Genomic DNA, 24,793 nt, shown 5'->3' on the forward strand with positions numbered 1-24,793 from the left:
GAAAGGGAATACTTAATAAGTAAATGAAAAATAGGCGCAACGTTTCTGTGCTGTTATTGCGACAGTCTACGATGAATTTCTGACAATAGACAGTGCGAGTTGTCTATGCTTATTCATAAACTTTTCAGGTCAATGAAAGGACGGTGGGCATTGAAAGAATAGGCTGTAAGTATTCAGTGAAATTGTTATTAATGAGACAAATTTCAAAAACCGTAGTTGCATCCATGCGTGTACATTGCTCGAAGGAAAAATAGCTACTGTGGAATTGCCGCCGGGCATTTGTAATAGAAGGCTTATTCTTCTTTTTCCTAATCTGTTTAGCCTCCAGGGTTGGTTTTCCCTCGGACTCAGCGAGGAATCCAACCTCTATCGCCTCAAGAGCACAGTCCTGGAGCGTGAGACATTGGGTTGGGTGATACAACTGTGGAGGATGACCAGTACCTCGCCCAGGTGGCCTCACCTGCTATGCTGAACAGGGGCCTTGCAGGGGGGTGGGGAGATTGGAAGGGATAGGCAAGGAAGAGGGAAGGAAGCGGCCGTGGCCTTAAATTAGGTACCATCCCGGCATTTGCCTGGAGAAGGGGGAAACTATGGGAAACCACTTTCTGGATGGCTGAGGTGGGAATAGAATCACCTCTACTCATTTCACTTCCATAGGCTTAGTGGACCCGGTTCCAGCCCTCGTACCACTTTTAAAATTTCGTGGCAGACCTGGGAATCGAACCCGGGCCTCCGGGGGTCGTAGCTAATCATACTAACCACTACACCACGGAGGTGGACAGAAGGCTTATTACTGGACAGTAAGTGCCGATAGGTAAAATAATGACTGTAATGGACCCGTTTAATTAAAATTTCCGTAATAATAATGTTACTACTAAAAACCAAACCTCATGGCACTACAGCCCTTGGAGGGCCTTGGCCTACTAAGCGACCGCTGCTCAGTCCGAAGGCTGCAGATTACGAGGTGTCGTGTGGTCAGCACGACGAATCCTCTCGGCCGTTATTCTTGGCTTTCTAGACCGGAGCCGCCATCTCACCGTCAGATAGCTCCTCAATTTTAATCACGTAGGCTGAGTGAACCACGAACCAGCCCTCAGGTCCAGGTAAAAGTCAATGACCTGGCCGGAAATCGAACCCGGGGCCTCCGGGTAAGAGGCAGGCACGATACCCCTACACCACGGGGCCTGCATGTTACTACTACAACTAATAATAATAATGTATTTATGTTCCACTAACTAATTTTCACAGTTTTCGGAGAAGCTGAAGTGTCAGAATTTCGTACCGCAGTATTTGTTTAAATGCAAGTAAATCTACAGACACGAGACTGGCCTATTTGAGCACCTTCAAATACCACCGAACTGAGCCGCCATCGAACCTGCCAAGGTGGGATCAGAAGACCAGCGCTGTATCGTCCGAGCTACTCAGACCGGCAATAGAGCTTAGGGTAAGTTTGTCGTGCGGTTAGGGGCGCGCAGTTGTGAGCTTGCATTCTGGTGATAGTTGGTTCGAACTCCACTGACGGCAGCCGGGAAGATGGTTTTCCGTAGTTTCGCATTTTCATATCAGGGAAATGCTGGCTGGGACTGTACCTCTATAAAGACCTCGAACGCTTCCTTCCCACTTGTGTCCCTGTTCTCTCCCATCATCGCCGTAAGAACAATTTTTTATGGTGCGACGTAAAACAATTTGTAAGTACATGTTTCGGAAATTTCGAGGACATGTCTGCAATTACAATATTTATAATAATTCGGACTTGTTAAAAGTTCACTATTTTCTTTAGTGTTTTCTCACAGATTACGAGCTATGAAGCCTGAGTGGGGGATTAACTTTTATTTGCACACTAGTTAGTAAAAATAGACTAACACAGTTATTATAATAATATTGCTAGTGGCTTCACGACGGATGCAAGCTGACAGCCGCGCGCTCCTAATCGCACGGCCAACTCGCCCATTAATAATAATAATAATAATAATGGGCCTTTGCTGGCAAGACGTAGTGTTTACAGTGCACTATGTCTTCTGGTATGGGCTAGAATAAAATTGTTACTTTCATTGACCTGTCTCAGTCTTATACTTTGCTTTGACAATATGAAATTGGCTGAGGTATGAGTGACACGAGTAATGCCATTCCTTATGCAGCCAGTCCCTGCTATGAATGGTGTGAATATGTTACTCATAAGATCGGTTGGTGCATGCATTTCAGTGGGCTTGGCAGACTGATGCGCAAGAGCAACTTCTGGCTCAGTGAGGAAAGCAACTTGAAACTACCTAGTACGCCTCTTCAGTGACACCTAGGAAATCTATGACAGCTAATGGTGAACCTGTTGAGGATTCAACCAGCCTTCGGGCTGAATACCCAAATACATATAATAATAATAATAATAATAATAATAATAATAATAATAATAATAATAATAATAATAATAATAATAATGTTTACGTGCCAATGGAGACGCGCGCTGTCGGAATTTTGCCCACAGGTATGCTTTAACGTGCCTGTAAATCTACCGCTCAGAAGCAGACGTATTTGAGCACCTTCAAATACCTGCGGACAGAGCCAGGATCGAGCCTGCGAAGTTCATGAAACCAGTGCTTGAACCGTCTGAGCCACTTGGCCTGGCATCATTTATTTTGATATGTTTAATAGGCACTTCAAAAGCAGCAGTAACCTTGAATGCTGTAATTTACCATTAAACATGTTATTTTCGCTTGGAAGCACGAAAGGAAGGTACGTTTTATTTATTTATTTTATAACATGTACATTATTGGTATGAAGCAAAACGTTCGATGTGCTTTGACAATTCAATTCCGATACTACTCACTTGGAAATCCTATCCCATGCATTCTTTCATTGACGTAAGATATATTTACGTACACGTCAACACGGGATGTTTCTGCATACGGCGAATTGGGCTCCAAAAATTCCATGATACTGGAATCACCCTGTGGGAGAATATTCCACGTAAGCAGTTCGACAAAAGCACTAGACCTGTCACGTGCCGGTTCGGTTGTCTGCTGTTCCTAGCGACGGGGATGTGGTTGACCGGTTCCCGGCCCCTACATGAAACCGGACTAGAGGTATGAGCTGTCTGTCTGACCTTGACCTGAATAACAGCTGTCAGAGATGCGAATTATCGTCCGTACTAGTACGCGAATTACTTCGTAGTAGTAGTAGTAGTAGTAGTAATATTTGAATAATGCCAGTGTATGAATACCACGAATACCATGATATGCTGCTAGTGTATCGTGTGGCAGTACAGAACACGGGTCACCCTCCGTGAATCTATCGGAAAAGGCTTCCCAACAGACGGGTGCCGAATCCATCAACGATACTTGCTGTACTGCAGCATATTCGCGATACAGGATGTATTACATCCCGTTTGAAAAATGAGGGCTGAACGGCCACGTGTAATCCTAGACGCGGAAGAAGACATCCTGACAATAGTAAACTATGATCCCGGGCGCCGTACGCGTAGTATAACACGTGCCGTTGGTGTACGAACTTGGACCATACGGAGGACACTGCATGAAGAGCGAGTGCATCCTGACCACATTCAACGGGTGCAGTGTCTTTCACAGCTGATCACCATTTATTTATGAGTTGATGTGCGTCGCCACGACACAGATAGATCTTACGGCGACGACGGGACAGGAAAGAGCTAGGATCGTAAAGAAGCAACCGTGGCCTTAATTAAGGAAGAGCCAAAGCATTTGCCTGGTGTGAACATGGCAAAAAACGGAAAACCATTTTAGGGCTGCCGACAGAGGGGTTCGAACCCACTATAACCCACCCATGGGCTGTGGAACATCCCCATTCCAGCACCGGTTCCGAATTAATACCTGGACGGGTGTAGTAGGAGTTTGATTACGTGGACTAATCATCTTTTTATTAATATTACCGTGCTCCTGTAGATACAGTACGTTACTGGAGCTTTCAGAGGACGTGTCCCTTCGACTACGCAGAACCACGTTGATTTTACACTATAAAAATTAAAGAAAAGTTATCTCCGTACAGGCCATGAATGCCCTTGGAGGGGGAGGAAGGTAAAGGCTTTCACTATTCGTAACCTCGGCACGTGATGGGGTAGAGTGGTTAGCTCTAAGCCCGGCCGCCTTTGCACCCAGGATTTAACCTTGTACTCATTTATGGTGTAGGCTGAGTGAAACTCAGGGCATATGCACCTCCGGAAGCGGAAATTTCGGTTCTTAAATTTTACGACTTCCTGACGGGGATTCGAAACCACGTCCTTCCGGGCAAACCAAGCACGGCTTTACCGCCTCGGCCAGGCAGTGCCTGGATTTTATACGATGGTGCAGACATTTCCTCAACGGTGGACCGGACGATGTGGAACTATCAACTGGCCAGCCAGATCTCCAGACCTAATTCCAATGGATTTTTATATCTGGGGGAACATGAAACACAAAGTATATCGAACTGAAGTAACCACTTCGGATGACTTTCGTGACGTATTGTTTAAGCAGCAGAGGATATTCTGAACAACCCTGGTGTCTTGGCTCGAATGGGTCGCAACTAGATTCGGAGAAGTGAAGCCTGCCTGCAGAGAAGCCCAGGGTGATCACTTTGAACAATTTGCTTCGCGTTTTACTTTGGTATGTCAGATGTTACACCAGTTCTGCAACGTAATGGCTTGGGAGTACAGTACAGAATCGATGTAGTATTTTCAGTTTCGATAGTTCGATATTCTCATAAATCGGAGCAGAAAAATTGATGTACCGGTAACAAAAATTATAAATCGAGTGTTTCAGTGCGCGAGTGCCTTGTACGTGGCGAAAGCTGAACACAACACACGGAGGACGTGTTTGTTAAAACGCTAGACATTGACCTTGAACTCAGTTCAGTAGTTCCTCAATCCTACCCTGCACGTGGTTTGGGTTCTTTAGGTTGTTCGAGCAATTTATATTTTGTTTCTTATTCACTACGAGTTAAAACTGAGGTCACTTTGCGATGTTAATGGCCGATGACCTTAAAACAGCAATAATAATCATCATCATCATCATCATCATCGTCATCATCATTATCACGTATAAGAATTCAATAAAATGCTTGTTTTATTCTTCATCACTACTGAGTGTAAGGTAATCTGTATGTTTTTGTTTTCTAAACTGTTGTAAATCCGTGCTTTTCAATTCGAGATAGTCTTGTTACCGTCCACCTGGATTACGGAGACCCTACTGCACGTTAGTTCATTCCTTTCTACAACAGAGTGTTACTAATACGATTGTAGTTCCTACGACCACGCCACTCTTATATCTATGTCACTAATGTGTGCCTGGTTCGGCTCTGTCCTGCTTGACTATGTGGCTCTCGTTACCTTGTTCTTCCTCTTCTTCAACTGCAGCCCTATGTCTTAACAGGAATACTGTATTCTACCGACATCATCTTAACACGCAGTAGTGTAATCTGCAGCGATTTGTTATTAGCGCCATCATAGTAAAATGTAGGATGTAGTTGTGGCGGAATCTTCTTAGATAAGTTCGACATCTGTGAATTGTGTATAATTTGATAACTCCTCTTGTACTCATGAACGAGACCGTCGGCCTGGAGTTCAAGTTAATAGCTACATGTCTCTAACGTGTAACCTTGTTTATGTTTCTTAGATTTGTTGATGTGTATGTTTGATGTTTATACACAATAAGAGATTATAGCTGACTCATCCCCACGAACTTGACCTGGTTCTCGTCTTACGCAAGGTAATATGTAGTTAACTACTGCGACCGATGTTGCCTCACGTGACGTATATCTCATCTTGTTTCCTCTTAAATCACGCATATTTTACTATTTTTTCCACGTATTTCAGCTTTTAATGACCTGTTAATAATAATAATAATAATAATAATAATAATAATAATAATAATAATAATAATAATAATAATAACGTTAAGTGCTTTAAGTCGCAATAACTACTTCTACGGTTTTCTGAGACGCTGAGGTGCCCAAATGTAGTCCCGCAGGCGTTCGCTTTTAGTACCAGGAAATCTACCGACACGAGGCTGACATACAGTATTTGCGCACCTTCAAATATCACCGGACTGGGCCAGGTTCGAACCTGTGAAGTTGGAGTAAAATGGCTGGCACCTCAAACGTCTGAGCCACTCAGCCCGGAAGGAGGCACGAAATGTAGGTACGTTTAATTCATTTAGTTGTATAACATGTCCATTATTCCTTTGAAACTAAACTTTCGATGTGTATCGAAAATTTAATTCCGATACTACTCATTTGGGATGGTATCGTACCGTATTTTACGTCTCGGCGCGCCTATCCCAACCAATAATTCTATCACGCGCTCGTACAGGTCCCGCACCGACACAGGTTTTCAGGTCATTTCCATACACTAGACCACGGGGCTGATGTCCACAGATATCCCAATCCCCTAAAGGACGTTACAGAAAATGAGCCAGTATTAACGCAGAGAATTCGGTACATCTCCAGGGTCCGAAACCGATGACCAGGGTTGTGTGAAGCCCCTAAGACGGAAACTAAATACTAACAACAACAAAACCAGTCTGGCGAGAATGTAACATAACATGGCATACACTACTGTAGTAGCAGCCTTCAGCTGTTATCGTAGTTCAGTTGCTCTTACACATAAAACCAGTTTGACAAGCATGTTAAGTAACATCTGGTGCATTGCATAGGTAGCGTTCAGCTGTTACAGTAGTGCCTTTTCTCGTAAACATAAACAGAAATAAGTTTGGTACGGATGGCGCGAGACTTGCTTTTTATCAAAGGGGAGCTATTCATTCACAAGAACAAGGCATATTACCTAAGCTAATGAAATAACTAATGCCAATATAATTCAGCTTAGGGAAGCTAATGAAATAATTAATGCTAGTAGAATTCACCTTAGGGAAGTCATCGAAGCCAGTATTGCGTAATTAACATAATCCGTCGAAAAACATTGCAGAAGATATCTGTAAAGTAGAAATTAGACTCAATAATGCAGGTGCCGAAATTGAGAAACAACTTTAATGCCTAATAATAGAATGGATGCTAAGATCACGGGGATTAATAAAAAATTTACGCTTGACTTAGAAGTCATTATGAAAGAAAATAAATCGCAAGTAGCTGAACTTTTAAAAACTGCCTTCCCTACTTCTTAGGATGTTATCAGAGAAGTAGAGACATCAAAGGGAGATTTCAAAGAGTCCCATGCACAGTTGTCGCCTGCACAATCCAAGATGGCTTTTATACAAGACAACCTCCATGCACCTGTTAAAATCAATTTTAAGAAGTTAGGAAATGAAATTAATTCTTATAAACTCAGCAAGAGAAGAATGATAAACTATTCAAGACACAATAGGATAATGCTCACACCCAAATTACTCGCATAGGTCGCGATGTAGCAGAAGTTATGTCTGGTCTAGAGAAAGAAATAAAGGAAGTTGAGAATTCCACACAAGAGAAAGTTAAAACCTTAAAACTTGATCTCCCAGAAAATATGGAATCTCTTAACAGCAAGAACAAGATGTCTTATTATCTAGTTTTCAAACTATCAGTGGAGAAACCCTTAACATTTCCACAGCTTTTAAAATGACTGAGGACAAAACCAGCTAAATGTTCAGGGAAGATTGAGTATACGGCTAAACAATTTCTCCTCAATCTCGAGGAGTATTTTCAAGAAAACCGCAATAAACCAGATCGTCAGTTACGCATAGCATCCCGATTGTTAGAAGGAAGGGCTTTGATTTGGTATACTGCTTTCAAATTCAGTATCATGACTTATCAAGATTTCAAGAAAACCTTTGCTTAAGCGGTTTTGGAAATCTGAAACTCAGTAGTTGATTAAACTCCAATTGTATTCCAGAAAGTACAATACTTCCATCAATTCTTCGCAATATTCAGATTTCCAAATGTCTCAGCTTAAAAAGGTGCAGTCGAAAGACCCTTATTTACCTGAACAAGAGCTAATTCAATTAATAGGACTTCAATTTCCATCAAATGTTCAGGAGATATTAGCAGCAGCGAACGTGCAGAATTTAGAACAGCTTGATGATGTCTTGAGAAAAGTTGATACAGCTCACACTCAGAACTTAACGAAGTCTAGCGAGGCTAAAGATGTCACGAAGAACCCCGTGGAAGTAATGACTCAAGCTCGAGGCGACCCAGTACCAAATGAAAAGAGGGAAACTCGCAGAGACGTACCATTCCGGTAGAGAAAGTATAGGAAACGTCCCTGCGAAGAAAGAGCTACGTTTCGACAAGGACCTTCATGGAGACAAACGGCTAACCAACATAATAATAATAATAATAATAATAATAATAATAATAATAATAATAATAATAATAATAATAATAATAATAATAATAATAATAGAAATTCCCAGCGGGAAGAGAGGGAAGAACTAGAGAAACGTTGGCGAGATACACGTGAATATATACGAAACCAGAATAGATAAGAAAGTTTAACTGGAGCAGCTTCCATCAAATACAAGGAACAGGTACAAAGAAGGAATTGAAAGACTGAGATGAATCCCGAAACCGCGGGTAACAAAAGAATCCGATGAAGCATTAATAAAATTGCCTGAATACCTGAATGAAGGAGAGATAATCTGTAGTACAGCCATCAACTATTCGTATTTGGATGACGCTGATTTATTATATGAGGTTTCGACACCAATACAACCCAGAATACAGCGTAGTCTACCCATCATTAGCACGAAATTAGGCAATATTATTAATTCATTTATGGTTTCAGGTTCACAGGCCTCTCTCATATCTCAGAAATTAATTGATGTAGCGCAAAAGAAGGTTAATATTTCAACCATACCTGTTGCCCAGGTTAAGTTGAAAGCGATTGTTCCGGATAAGGCCATCAAATGTAAATTCCAAGAATTTATTGAATTAGAGATTTAAGGTGTCGAATTTCAATATCTTTCCTTAATCTTAAACCAGATGAAGGTCAGTTTAATTCTTGGATCTGATTTTCTAATAGAACATGCAAAAAAACTGATTATCGTGATAGCTTAATTAAATTTTATAATGTCAAGTCTGTAGAGCTACAGCTGGTTAATAATAATGAAGTGAAGTATTAGGGATTCGATACCCAAGTTTGACGAGACCATAGCCACAGCTAGGCAGGAAGAGGACCTAATAAACTCTCAGAGGATGTCAGAGGCCCTGTATGGGCAAAAGAATCAGCCCCAGCTACAAAGGGAAGGCTGGCAAAATATACAAGTAACTGGACCAGAGGTATAGCCGGTGAATACAACAGGAAAATCTCTATATATAAGGTAACTTGCCCTGACGGATTCATCATCGCCGAGCCAAAACTACTGGACATACAGAAATGAAATTTTGGGGATACATTCATATTAACATGTAGGTGCTGGCTAAGAGAGGATCTTTGAATATTCCGTCGCTAAGGGGGTGAAAAGGGGGGATGAGATTTTAAAATGAGTGTATCTATATCTCAAAACTTTAAAAGTTTACAGACGTAAAAATTGACATTTAGAATCTTCATTAAAAATAAGGAAATACGTATTGTTTGTTTTCAGAAAATCCCAATAGGAGGGGTGAAAAAGGGTGAAAAAGGGTGAAAAAGGGTGAAAAAGGGGTTGAATGGCTTTAATCAGGATACCGGTACTCATATCTCAGAAACTGAACATATTACAGACCTGAAAATTTGTACTTTTGATCTGTTTTAAAAATAAAGAAACAAGTATTTTTTGTTTTCGGAAAATCCAATTAATGGGAGTGTGAAAAGGGGGGTGAATTTTTAAAATGAGTGTATCTATATCTCAAAATTTTGAAAGTTTACAGATGTAAAAATTGGTATTTAGTATCTTCATTAAATATAAAGAAACACATATTTATTTGTTTTCGGAAAGTCCCAATAGGTGGGATGAAAAGGGGTGAAAAACGGGTTGAATGCCTTTAATGAGGATACATATATCTCAGAAACTGAAGATATTACAGACCTGGAAATTGGTGTTTGGGATCTCCTTTAAAAATAAAGGAACACGTATTTATTTGTGTTCTGTAAATCCCAATAGGAGGGGTGTAAAAGGGCGAATAATGGGTTGAATGCCTTTAATGAGGATACATATATCTCGGAAACTGAAGATATTACAGAACTGAAAATTTGTATATGGGATCTTCTTTAAAAATAAAGAAACACGTGTTTTTTTGTTTTTAGAAAATCCAATTAATGGCGGTTAAACAGGAGTGACAAATTGGGGTGAATTTTTTGAAAGATTATATCTACAGAATACCTGAGAAACGTAAAATGTTACAGACGTAAAAAGTGGTACTTGGAATCTCCTGTAAATGTAAAGAAACGTAGGTGATTTGTTTTAGGAAACTCCACCTAAGGGGAACTAAAAAGGGGGTGAAATTTTAAAACGAGAATTTGTACAGTATATCTCAAAAAACATAACATGTTACAGAAGTGAAAAATGGTATTTTTTGTCTCTATTAAAAATCAAGAAACGTGTATTTTTAGTTTTCCGAAATACCACTTGAGTGGAAGTGGGGGGGGGGGTAAAAGTGTCTGAAAATGGTGTCGAATTATTTTAATTATGCTACTGATATCTCAAGAATGAATATGTTACAGACGTGAAAATTAGTATTTGGAGTCTGCTTTAAAATTAAAGAAACACGTATTCTCGGAAAATCCAATGAATTGGGGGGGGGGAAGTGAAAGAATTGAAAAATTAATTAACTTAATTGTATAAGAATACTTTCATTTAATAAAAACTACAGTTGTAAGAGACGCGTTTTGGGGGGGAAATCATCTTAGGGGGCGGGAGTAAAATGGAGTCGAATTCCTTTCATGAGGACACATAAATCAAAAACTGAAGAAGTTAGAGTCGTGATAATTGGTATTTAGAAGATCCTTTACAATTAAAGAAACAAGTTCTTTGCCGGAAAATTCACTTGGAGGGGGAGGAATGTGAAAAGGAGTGAAATAAAGTGAATATTTTTTTATGGGGATACTTAAATCCAAAAGCTGAAGGTAATGGACGTGAATATTGGTGTTTGGAATCTCCTTTAAGCATAAAGAAACATGCCTTCTTTTAATTTTTTGTGGGGGGGGGGGGTAAATAAACTTGACGGCGGTGGGGTGTAAAAGGAGGTGAGTCCAGTTGATTTTACTCTTCATAATGTACTTATAAGGAGCCTCCGTTGCTCAGGTGGCAGCGCGCCGGCCTCTAACAGCTCGGTTCCGTGGTTCAAATCCTGGTCACTCCACGTGACATTCGTGCTGGACAAAAGGGAAGCGAGACAGATTTTCTCCGGATACTCCGGTTTTTCCTGTCATCATTCATTCCAGCACACTGTCCAATATCATTTCATTTCATTTGTCATTCATTATCCATTGCCCCAGAGGAGTGCGACAGGTTTCGGCAGCCGGCACAATTCCAATTGTCGCCGCTAGATGGGGCTTCATTCATTCCATTCCTGACCCTGTCCAGTGACTGGAAACAGGCTGTAGATTTTCGATGTACTTATTCTGATCATAAACCGATCCTTTTTAATCTTTCCTGGGTTCGTTTTCAAGAGCCATCTTTTTCTTCGGAGAACGTTCTTAGATTACAGTAGATTCTCCTGGCATATAAATAAAAATTTAAACACCTTTGAAATAAACGATAGGAATGAGATTGACCGTCCAATTGTTCACCTCTATAATAAGGTCAATAATACACTCAAGTATGTCATTCGTATCGCCAGAAATCCCGCACACTTGCCTACGCGCGACAATGTATGCTTGTCACAATGTCAACAATGATAATGGCAGCAGATGTAATTTACCGCCAAGTAGCGGTCTTGCATCTTGCTATGGGGTCCAGAACATCTATAATAATAATAATAATAATAATAATAATAATAATAATAATAATAATAATAATAATAATAATAATAATAATAATAATAATAATAATAATAATAATAATAATAATAATAATAATAATGTTCTGGACCGTCGCCAAATGTGCGGACCGCGCTGGAAACGGGTCCTGGACAGGTAATGACTAAGAATGCAGTCCGGCCGCGGGTTCAGTACCGCCAAGGCACCCAACACGAAACCACGCCGGATCTCCTCAAGGATTTGATTCATATTAAAAATGCTTATAGGAAAAGATGGCAAAGATTTAGGGACCCAACTGACCGGGTGGAATACCTGGACCTAGCCCTGGAAGTACGAAATCGATTCCTGGAAAGAAAGATTGAAAAATGGGAGGAAACTTGCCGTAATCTATTAGAAAACGAGTCAGATCGCGAAATTTGGCGGATTCTCTCAGAAAACCAGTCAGATCGCGAATTTCGGCTGATTATATATAAAACAATAAGCATTAAATTTTAAATTTCAGTATAATACCGTAGCGAAGCACGGGTATCTTGCTAGTATTACATATAAAGCAAGAGACGTACTTCTAGTGTGCTTTAATTGCAATAAGGAATGCCATATCGTTAGGGAACATGGACAAGGAAATGTGATTAGAAAGAAAGACTCAAGGAATACGGTCCAAATAGTATAAGAAAACGGGTCACGAGGAGAAACAATGCAGGTGGAAAAAGCCGATAAGGAGAAACGGACAGAGCTGAGCGTGAATATGCAGGGTACTAGGGGTATACCTGCAGATATTTCTTCTAGCAATAGAGAACGATGTGAAGCTGAATTATATTGTCATTAGTGGCATCAATACGACTTTCTGGATGAGCGATAAGTTGATTCATGCCAGTATTAGTGGCATCAATACGACTTTCTATGTTAGCGTTAGATTCTCGAAGTTGGGTTTCTACGTTAGAGATAAGTTGGTTCATGTCAGTATTAGTGGCCTCAATACCACGTCCTAGATTAACGTTAGCTTCCGTAATCCTTTCATTTAGACTGAATTTTGAAGCCCCAATAGCACTTGATATACTATCCATACTAATTTCGTTATTTTTAAAAAGGCGGAAAATACAATCATTCAACTGATACTTAAAATCACCATTATTATCCAATGTCAAAGTTCACTAATTCACCAACACAAAATATTAAACCTTTATCTGATACACTGTGCAGAAAAGTTTGATTACTCTGCCTGAAAAGTTTAGTTAATTTGCAAAGAAATGTACACTGTGCCATTTAGAGTTAATCATAATTCTGTGCTACAATTCTAAGATTTATCAAGGTCACAGTACAATTAATTCGTTAGAATTTATTTAATTTAAAGTCTGTCTTTAAAAATTGAGCTTGAATGTAAGGAAATCACTGTTTCCATAGTTAATTGAGACCCGTGCCTTTGGGGTCACTTTTATACCCTCTAATCGAGCCCCAACGTCTTGGGAGCCACTTTATACTATACTACTCGTTACTTCTCTCTGTAACCGAAACGCCCGTACTTTAAGGGGGGAGGAACATCTTTGAAAGTTAAAAAATTGCACTTTTTGTTTTGGTCCAAAAATGGTTAATAGACTTCGCTCTTTCTAGTGGTGAAAGAGTTTTTAATATATCTGTAATAGTTTCCGAGATACAACAAAATATATACATAGGTGTCGGCTTATTTCAAGCACTGCCACCCCCACGTGTCTGCGCCGCATCTGTTTGAATTAATTCGCTCCTTTTGAAAATTGGCGCTAATAAATCTCTCTCATACATGCTCCGTATTACATTTCTCTTTGTATATGAGGAACAGAAAGTCACGTGATGCTTTTGTTTACAAGTGCATCTTGGTTCCAGAGGTAACGGAGCACATGTTATCTTGAAAGAAAAAGTTATAATAATTCGCCTAAATTTTAGTACACTTCTTGCAAGTGGTTTTTCTCAGAACTTTGAAATGGGTAAACGCAAAGCAGTATATAGGCCTAAGAAAGCGAATGTCCGTGTAAATAGGCATACAACTGCAAAAAATAACATTCCTGATTCTCCTAACCTAAATAGTGCGTCATCTAAGAAACTTCTGAAAGACTGTGGCAATAGCAGTAGTGGTTTAGATGTTGTAAATATTACTTTAAATGTAAATATTATATTCGAACAGTTGGAAAAGTGTCTTCGGTGTATATGTGGGGAAAATGTGAAACTCAGTGTACATAAAATAATAGGTTTAGGTTGTAATGTGACATAGTGTGTAAGAAATGTGGTGTAATTGGTTCCATTGACAGTTGCCATAAATTAGAAAAAACAACCAAGATTATTCCATAAACAGGCATATAATATACTGCATGCTATGAGGTGTTTATGGCATAGTTTAGCAAGATAAGGTATGTTTTGTGGTCTAATGAATTTACCACCACCTGTAAAAAAGTCTACTTACACACTGGTGTACCAGGGAATTCTTGCTGCCACCAACCAAGTAGCTTAAGTATCTCTAAGTAAGGCAGCTGAAGAGGAAGCAAGTCTTACAGGCAGAAGGGATATATCTGTAAGCTGTTATGGTACATGGTTAACGAGGGGTCACAGTTCATTACATTGTGTGTGCACTGTAATAGGAGCAAAAACTGGAGTAGATATTCAGGTTCTGTCATCGTCTTGCAAAGGATGTGATCAGTGGAAAGGCAACACTGGCATCCTAGCTTATCAATAGTTGTGATAAGTACATGAAGAGGTCTGTGACATCAACTACGAAGGAAGAGCAGGAAGCATGGTGGTAGGGGGAATGAAAAGGATTTTCAGTCGAAGTGTAGCCAATCACAATTTACGCTCTGCCAATTATATTGGGGATGGAGATACCAAGAGCTACAAGGCTGTTTCTGATGACGAGAGATATGGGCCAGATATTCATATAGTGAAAAAGGAATGTGTTGGCCATGTCCAGAAAATGATAGGGTCTCAGTTGAGGAAAGTGAAGGAGAATTTGAGAGGAAAAAGGCTGAGCGAGAAGTTTTGACAGTGTATTGATGACCAATGGATAATATTTTTAATATTTTAAGAATGTCTTAACGATATATTAGTAGTAAACATTAAACCTGCAAATTTTCATTCATTTTAATCATTGGGCTGCAGAAATAAAAAATATTGATTTTCATTAAATTTACAGTAGCGAATGGTGTACCTCCCCACCTTTACTCAGCGAAGAGCATGGGTTGACGGGAGGTCGTGTACGGTCCATGCTAGGAAAAACGAGAGAGAGAGAAAGGGTAGTAGAATAATTTCCTGTTGAAACTTGTGTTTATTTATGTTAAAAACTTTATATCACCTTTTACAGATGAGCAGTAGGGATTTAGAAAGTCCAGGTGAAGGTAGGGAGAGAAGCTGCCCCTCGGCGTCAGCGTCGGTGATGTCCCACGTTGTCGCACTCCCTCTCCCTCACCCTGGAACTCCTCTCAGCACCATGGCACCACGTTATCCCACGGCGCTTGACGGCCATGTAGTTCTGTTGAGAATCGAATCCATGAATATGATGTCTGGTGATGTCAGAGTGCAGTGTGGAATAATTAATTTAGAGATTATTCCACTGAGATCCCATGAAGGGAGTAAAGAATTGTGTAGACTTCGCATAGAATGTCAATAGCATCTGATACGACACTTCTCTACCGCACTGCATTGAAGATTGTTACACGACACTGTTCGTATAATCTACAAGTTCCAAAGTTAATAAGGTTCCATGCAAATAATACTCGTATATTAGTCATTCGGTGCACTTATCGAAGAAATCCAAATTAATTCAGTATCACAATTTATGATGAAAGGAAAGATTAGTACAGATCAAAAATATGAAATAATTGTCGTCCGATACACTCGTCGACGAAATTTAAGTTAATGGGGTAACCAAATTTACAAAGTCTCCAACCTTCTCTGACATTAAGGCTCAGTCTTATGAAATGAAATGGACACAGTTACTTTCCCACAGTCTAACGAAAAGAAGCATATTATGTCACTGAGACACAGTCTTACAACACACTTTGTGAAATGAACACTGTTGCGAAGACACAGTCTTACGAAAAGGAATTAAGTTCTTTCACTGAGGTACAGCCTTGTGAAATATTCTAAGGCACAGTTTACTGAAAAGGAATTAAGTACTTTCACTGAGGCACAGACTTTTGAGTTATTCTAAAGCACACTTTTATGAAAAAAGTTAAGCACAATTTTACAAATATATTCTGTTACGAAGGCACAGCCATGTGAGAATGAGTTGAAGTGCTGTTCTTGCGAAGCAGTCCTGTGAAATAATGTAATGCTCAGTCCTTACGATCTAATGCAAGTCACTTCGCGATCGTTTACTTGTAGAAAGAATGTCTACAACATAAGCCCTTTCAGTTCAACACTTTACGAAACAAGTTCTGTTACTCTTGTGTCACATTTTATACAAGTCAATCACTATTAACAACTTGAGGTAATTTGTCAACTCCTATCTCACACGAAGTTAAAGTCCTAGGTTCGCACCTCTGCCACTTAGATATTTAAACTGAAACACTCGTACTTCGTTATATCGGCACTCACCCGGACAGAGTAATGACCTCGAACATAACTTTCCACAGCTGTCCCACACACCATTACAGCTGGGAGTAAAAGAAGACATTTATTTCTACCAGCCCAGCGAGCTCCTTTTTATATTTGTAGGCCGGACCATGTGGTTTCAAATCCACGAATCTTCTACCTTTAAATACTCGGCTACCCTTCCGTCGATTTTTATCAAATTTTGTGCATTATCATTTGTGATAAGGGACTGCACGATGACGTGACTAGAATGTTTATAGCACATTCCCTCCTTGATATATTGAAATAGAAGGTATGGAAAGTTAGATAGTGACGTCACCTGGCTTTGGCTGGCTCTCTGCAGTGAGCGGTTGCATGCCTCGCTGTCACTTCCGCTGGCTGCGCGCAGAGCGGTCTCTTCAAATTGTTCATATGGGAGTTAGAACGAATTACATTAGAAGTACTTTAACGGAGAATGTCGTAATTGCATTCCCGTTTCAATACATATTATTCAATTATGTGCTATTTGTGCTCAAAAATTATATTCTATATATCTCTAAATTTCGATAACTCGAAATAAAATTTTGCTCCCTAGGTGATTCCAGATATCGAGGTTCCACTCTATCTAAATAATGAGTAATGGAATACATTGTGACGAAGTAAAATTACTCCGTTAATAACCAATTAACAAAATATGATAGCAGTAGATCATTATCACTACATGGATAAGGAAGCATCTAGTTGTGAACAAAGTGTGGATGTTGTAAAATCAGATTAGCGCAAGCAATGACAGATTTTTCACTTAAAATGTAGATTCGTGAACAATAAGCTATCTTCAGGTAACATTAGTTTGGAGCAAAGCATTGCCCGTGAATAAAGCGTTGACGGTAACAGCTACAGAAGTGTTCAGTATTCCAGACTTCAGAATGCGGTGTTATTGAATAACACTTCAGGCGGATCAAGTTTCATTAATAGCAAATGCAGGTATACTTAACCATATTAGTGAGAGGAAAATGACGTAGTGAAAAGTTTTCACCAGCGCGTTGCGATTAAGTTTTATGCAACCAGCCACGTTTACTGTTATTCTGAAATACTGTACACAGGTCCCTGCACCTAAACCGGGGTAATATAACAAAATGTGTGGTTACAGGCTAGGAAACAGCAGGAATCGTGAGCGTCACTATCATTTCTTTATGAGTACCCCGAATGGACTCGTAAACCTAGCACAGATACGATGAACATGTAACTTACAACAAAAGATGCCTATATGGACCAGTAACAGATATTGTATAGGCTGCAAACTGCCCGCTTCACTCCAAGCCTCCCAATAGGTCACTTGGCAGGGGCGCGGCTGGATATCTGGAAGCGAAAAGTACTCTAGGGTTAGGATACTCGAAACCCAGAGAATTATTTTCTTTTTTCCTTCTTTACGGCCAGTCGCCTGGTGTGTGTCAAGGTTGCATACTTAATATTTTCCAGAGACTGATATGTTTAGGTGGCCGCGTATGGTATGGAGTAGGGTAGGAAGAGGCCAGGAAAAATGTGACAGGATGTCAGTTACCTACGTCATTCAACGCAGCACCTGTTTGAGCTGACGACCTCCGTGGTCGATAGAGAGCTGCGCGCGTTGCAACATCTCTGGCGCAACGAATCGGCATGCCTCAGTGATGAGCTGTCCCAGGTGACCAGGATTGGCTTTGTCCAGTGCGTACACCAGTTGTTGTACTTGACCCCACAGAAAATATCCAGGGCGTAAAATTTGGCGAACCGTCGGGCCAGGGGCAGGTCCTCCCATTCCTATCAATGTATCGTCACTGTAAGAACAGTCTGTGTCGGCGATACGTAAAGCAAACTGCGAAAAAAAAAAATCATCACGATACGTCGCATGGAGATGGTTCCGGACGACCACCGCCGCGTGCAATGGAACTCCGTCATGTTGAAACTACATTCTGTAGCGTTCATGGAACGGTGGTACATCATCTTGGAGAATATAGCACATAGAATATGCATATAGCATCTTCATGTCAGAGGTCCCTCAAAGATATAAGGACCAATGAGGTGATCACTCACGATATTACGCCATCCGTTCACGTCCCGCTGTACATAAAGAGCAGCCTACCGTACCGAATGGTGATTATCCACACTCAAGTAATGCATATTATGACGATTAACGCCCCCATTGTTACGGAACCATACTTCGTCCGTAAATAAAATGATCGCTAAAAAGGCAAGATCGGTGTCAACATGGCTGTAGGGTCCATTGATAGAACTGAACCCTGGCTTTCAAATCATGACCACGGAGCTCCTGGTGTATGTGCAGAGAATACGGGCATGCAAGCCTAGCATAACAGTCCCCCGTCTGTTGTTCTTCTCCTGCACAATGGGTCGTGTGTTGGTGTAAGGGATATGCCGGATAGGGTCCAACACGATGTATTAAATGTAAGGAAACGTCACAGGATGATCTGGAACTGGCCGTATCCTTCCCAGAGACGCAGTATCCCGCAGTCATATTTCTACACGCCGAAATGCCATACCTGTCGGTTGTCGTCCAGCCGGATAGAGTTCTTGATACAAGCGTTTTGCCTGGTGTGCATTCTTTCTATCTTCTCCATAGATGAGTAACGTATCCACATACTTGTCGCTCGAATACATCATGAGGCAGTGAATAAGCTTTGTGTTGTGTCTTACTTCTAAGGAGAGAAGATCATGCAGTTACATACCTATCTGCCATTGCAAGTTGTCATCGTTCCAATCGATCAAATACTCTCCGAATACGGCATCGAACCAACTATCTCTCACAATCTGGATCCCATTATTTCCAATGACTCGATATCACCCTAAATCACAAACAAATTTAACAACTGTACATTTCAATAGTTAAGTATTTTCACACTGAAATAAGTAATCATCGAGACGCACACACCTTCACCCTTTCTATCATAATACAATCGTATGCGATGTTCATGATCTTCCCAGGAACATGACATTCTTTACTGTATGTGAACATTATTTGCCCGGACGTTTACATCTATTTATTCTTACTAGGCCTTACTTTATCTATTCCATATATTTAAATTAGTCAGACACAACACAAGCAATTCGCATGAAATGACATGAAAACACCCAAGTAAAATTAATCACAAACATTGAAATGATCTGAAACCCACTCGTTCTATCCTAACAAAACTATTCTCCAAAACCCACGGCTGCTATAATTCTGTCTGAACACATGACTAAATCATTTATACAATTTTCACACCCCATTAGAAATTTAGGCAATCACTACGTTGTTTACATAGAATTGGTAGTCATCCTTCTCCCGGCAGCATCAAACGTGGACCAGGATTGCCCTTTCCGCTTATTCTGCCGGGATGTCTGATGATGGCACTGCATCAATGGGCATTTCCTTTATCTAGAAACAGAGTCTACGATCCGTGTCCCTTCACCTGCTGTCTTGGTCTTCACTCTTGCTAAACCATGTCACCGCATCTTTGTGCGGAATAATATGCACCTCTCAACCTATCTGCTCTCGTAGCCTGGTAGTAAGTGATATGGTCACGATATTATACACATAGTTAACAGGGTTACTTACTTTAATTTACACATTGCTCTGCTCATTAAGTCTCTTAGCTACTCGGACATCTCATAAGATTCTAATTTTGTCTCTAACGTAGCCCTGTCTCACTATCGCGATTCGAATCCCGACGCAGTAGCCACGACAAAACAATACCATCTAATTGGTTCCGAATTAAGTTCTTTATTCCGTATCTGCTAAATTGCGGTAATCGAGCGCATATGTTCTCGCTTTAACCATTGCTAAATTACTGCCACTTTCCTGGTAGATAGTATCTTCCTGTTATATTCAAACCTTAGTTCTTTCAGTTCACTATTCACTGTAACATTAACTAATTTCAGTCATGACTTTCCTCTCTTGACTCCACTTCACTTTACCCTCGTAAGTTAACAGCTACCCTTAACCAGCTTCCTCATAAGACTCTCATAATTTAGGACTAAGTACGAAACACGTAAAATCACCTACGATAATACGGAATAAGTTAAGACGACATCTGCAGAAAATAATATAGTACTAGCTCCACTAAGGTAAGATCAAAAAAGACAGATTCACACAGTCTGTGATCAAATAAAGAAATATAACCTTCTATCTGGTTTATTTGTCACTTCTTCGGTTCATGCCTTCTCACTTTCACACGCCTTGTCTACGGGCTCTACACAAATCGCCACTGAAAATTCACATTGACGCCCCTCGTGATTGGATATCAGAATTCGAGTCTTCTTCCCCCAGTTTGCCTCTCACACTTTCTATATTCTTTACGCGAATCAGATATATTAGTCCAAAGACGTTTTAGTTGGCCTTATCTTTTGCCTGTCTCGTACCTTACGTACGGTTCGTGAAATCTGAACTCTGATGTTTACTTTTGATGATGTTTTGAGCACGTCTTACAATATTCGCCAAAGGTTTTGAGAGTTCTGGTCGTCTCCTCCATTAAGCGGTTATTCATTCATTTTCTCAAGGGATTTTTCGGCCTGTATTGTCTTTAATGAACATCCTGCACGTCCCTCTTCTACACTTCATTTTTTTTTAAGATGCCTACACGAAGAGCTCCATGGGCGGGATTTCGAAGCTCGAATAGAGTTATGTCGGTGGCTATTAGGCGGGATGGACTATGATGCGGCAATCGTATCGCATATCATGTTCTCGGACGAATCGCGCTTCCACAATAATGGGAACGTCAACCGCCACAACATGCACTATTGGTGTCCGGACAACCTTCACAGGGTGCGACAGGCGGCCCATCAAGTACGACAGGGAGTGAATGTTTGGTGTGGAATCTTGGGGGATCGCCTGATTGGACCTTATTTCTTTGAGGGTCATTAGACGGGCCGACGCTACCTGCACTTTCTGCGTCAGGAACTCCCACTGCTGCTGGAGGATGTGCCCTTGCACGATCCTTTGACGATGTGGTTGCAACAGCATGGAGCTCCACCACATTCGACTTTTCCCGTTCGTAATCATCTGAACGAGGAACTGCCAGGGAAATATATAGGAGGAAGGGGCCCTGTTTCTTGGTCCGCCAAATCACCGGATTTAACGCCGTTAGACTTCTTCATGTGGGGATATTTGGAGAACGTCGTTTACACTTAAGCGCCGGAAAAATACTACCAGCTCCCGCAACTCATCACGGACGCCTGCCGAGCAATTACACCTGGAATACTTCAGCGCGCAAGACTATCTATTGGACACCGGGCCCGAATGTGCATAAACCTAAACGGTCATCACATCGAGCATTTGCTGCGATTCATTGTCAGGGCAGTTGTGTTGCTAATGTGTTATTTCCGGTCTGTATGTGTCCGGCCTGCTAGCTAATCGCCCCTTCTTAGGGCCACAAACACATTCATTCACACAAAAATTGCACATTGCGTGCGATACGTATTAAACAAATATTTCAAAAATTTGTAAATTTTATCCCGGACTGAAACTGCCCACCTGACATTCAAGCCTGTTCCGCCACGCCTTTACCAACCACACTACGGTTCCGTACGGCTCACTGGGCAGCTTATAGCACGTATTAGGTTTACTGCGTTCACAATATCAATTTAGTGTTTCCCCGGCGTGTCAGGTTCATATTATCTAGAAAGCACATGCATGTCTTCCAGTGTTCAGTACGAGTATAATATTACGGGGCCCTATCATGGTGAGGCGGTAAATACCAAGATATCCAGTTGTGTTGTCTGAGCATACCAGCACAGCAGATGTTTTCAGGACGGAATGAATATTGTGGGTTTCATAAATCTACTTTGGAAGAGGCGGCTGAATCACGCTGTATATAGCTACATTCTCGTGTAATATTTCCTGAAATCTTCATAATTTAAGTCCATTTACGTGAATTATTTGTGGAAAGGTATACATTGTTAGGGATGAATTCAAGTTGATGTCAAATCTTTGCTGAACTGTGCTTATGCCGATTTTATGCCGGTTTTAAGAGTAGACATAGTTCAAAATATTGAGTGTAATATATTGAAAATGTAAACATATTCAGAGTACGGTGGCATTTCTAAAACATACGGTATGTGTGTTCGGAAGAAACCTATAAATGGAACAGGTGAGCTAAGCACTTCCATGCTGGCCATCGTTGTAGATATTCACCCGCCACCGAGTAAAACAGTTTCCTTCGGGATGCCGAAGTGCTGCAGTTTTGACTATGTTGGCATCTAAAGAGGCCAATTCTAGAACTACATGCTCCACTGAACAGCCGGCACGTCAAATCAACCATAGTTCCTTATCGTTGCACTAACTGACGTTCAGTTTTCTCTGATTTTCTTGTTCTTGTCTACGATCTCTTATATCGGGCTCTTGCATTCGTCGCTGCTGTTTAAAGTGCCGTGTGACCCCGTCCACAATTCAGTACATCGTCAGGTGCAAACTCCCAGTTACTGAAGTCAAACAGGGACTACTCCATAACAGAATATAGACCGTTCTTGTGACATTTCTGGTGTACTCCCTCATTGTGTTGTTCATCCCTCAGTTCAGATTACATTATTTGTTTAGGAAGTTTTATGCTAAGACTTGTGAGCAACCGGGTCGACTTTTTGAAGTTGTTTTTTGATAGTTGAATGGCATTATTCTCTTTCACAACATTTCCAACAATCTGTCCATGATTTACAGTCCCGTAGACCATTGTCCTTATCTACTTGTACCGATAAAATCGTGTGAAAAACTTTTGGTGTTTCTCCCGTAATATCCCTCACTCTATATTGACTTCATTCTCAGTACACTTTGAGGTCTCATGTAGTCTCATTCCCGTCACTGATTTTCTCGCTATCTGTTCAATCCTCAATATGTCATGACCTAGGGCGAACATATTCCTTCTGAAATTCTCCACACCAACGTACGATTCATGCTACTATCCCACTAACATACTCGCGTTCCCTACGTTCCACGTCTGAAAGATGTCTGATTTCCTAGTGATCTTATCCATCCAATGTGCCATTTATTACTGATATTCCATCCACAACAATAAGTTTCTGGCCATGCAACTTTCCGCTATCAATTCAAGCCTCTTTACATCTTCTACTGCCAATTATGGTTTCCTTCTAATTACGAGTTCCTGACGAGTTTTTAGGTAAATATATTTAGGATTTATCAATCACCATACTAACAACATCCTCCAAAATGCTTTTAATGTCAATGGTTGAGTCCTCTTTCCCACTGTGTATCTCTCTCATCTTATGGATGAGCCAATGGTCTTCAAAATATATACTTCATTATCTGTTTTTAAGTCATTTTTCAAGTACTTAGGATCGTCTGCCACAATTTAATTCTATTCATCACAATAAAAATATTATGACTTTTACAATCTTGAGCTTCCTTCATTTTATCCATACCATAAAATTAATAGAAATGTACATGTTCTATTACCTACACATCCGTTCATAACAGGCTCACATTCGATAACTCTCCATGAAACTACAAAAGTCACTGAAATATACATATTATTAATTTTGTTTGGGTCATCAGTCCATAGACTGGTTTTATGCAGTTTTCTTGTGCTAAACCTTTCATTTCTGCGTAACAACTACTTTCTACATCTACCCTAATTTGTTTGTCCTATTCGTACCTTGGTCTACCACTGCAGTTTTTACAGACTACAATTCCCTCAAAAACTAATTGAGCAAGATCGGGGTGTCTTAATGTGCGCCCTACCGTTCTGTCTCTTATTCTGGTCACATTTCGCCAAAACGTTCTTCTCTCACCAATTCCATTCAGTAGCTCTTAATTAAAGATGCAATCTACCTATCTCAACTTCAGCATTCTTCTGTAAAACCACATTTAAAAATCTTCTATTCTCTTTCTTTCAGACCTAGTTATCATCCATGCTTCACTTCCATACAATGCCACGCTCCAGAAGAAAGTCTTCAAAAACGTCTTTAATTCCTATATCAATGTTCGAAGTGAGAAAAATGTATTTTGTTAACAAAGACCTTCCTTCCTCTGCATGTCTGCATTGTATGTACTCCTTACTTCTTCCATCGCTACTTATTCATGTACTTCCTTTAAGACTTCATTTCTTAATCTAATAATTCCTGCATTACCAGACTTCATTCGAGTACAATCCATTACTTTTGTTTAGGTTTAATTTATTTTCAACTTGTACTCCTCCTCCAAAACTGTGTGAATACCATTCAGGAAATTCTACAGATCTTATGCAGACTAAAGTAGAACAACAATATCATCGGAAAATCTCAGAGTTTTGATTTCCTCTCCTTTTACAAATTCCAACTTGATTTCCTTTATCGTCTCTTCTATGTATGCAATCAAAAGGACAGGGGACAAACTGCATCCATGCCTTACTCCTTTCTTGATTGCTGCGTCGTTTAAAATACCTCTATTATTATCAACGCAGACTGACT

Source organism: Anabrus simplex, chromosome 2 (genome assembly GCF_040414725.1).
Source record: "Anabrus simplex isolate iqAnaSimp1 chromosome 2, ASM4041472v1, whole genome shotgun sequence".
In the NCBI taxonomy this organism is placed as follows: Eukaryota; Metazoa; Arthropoda; class Insecta; order Orthoptera; family Tettigoniidae; genus Anabrus; species Anabrus simplex.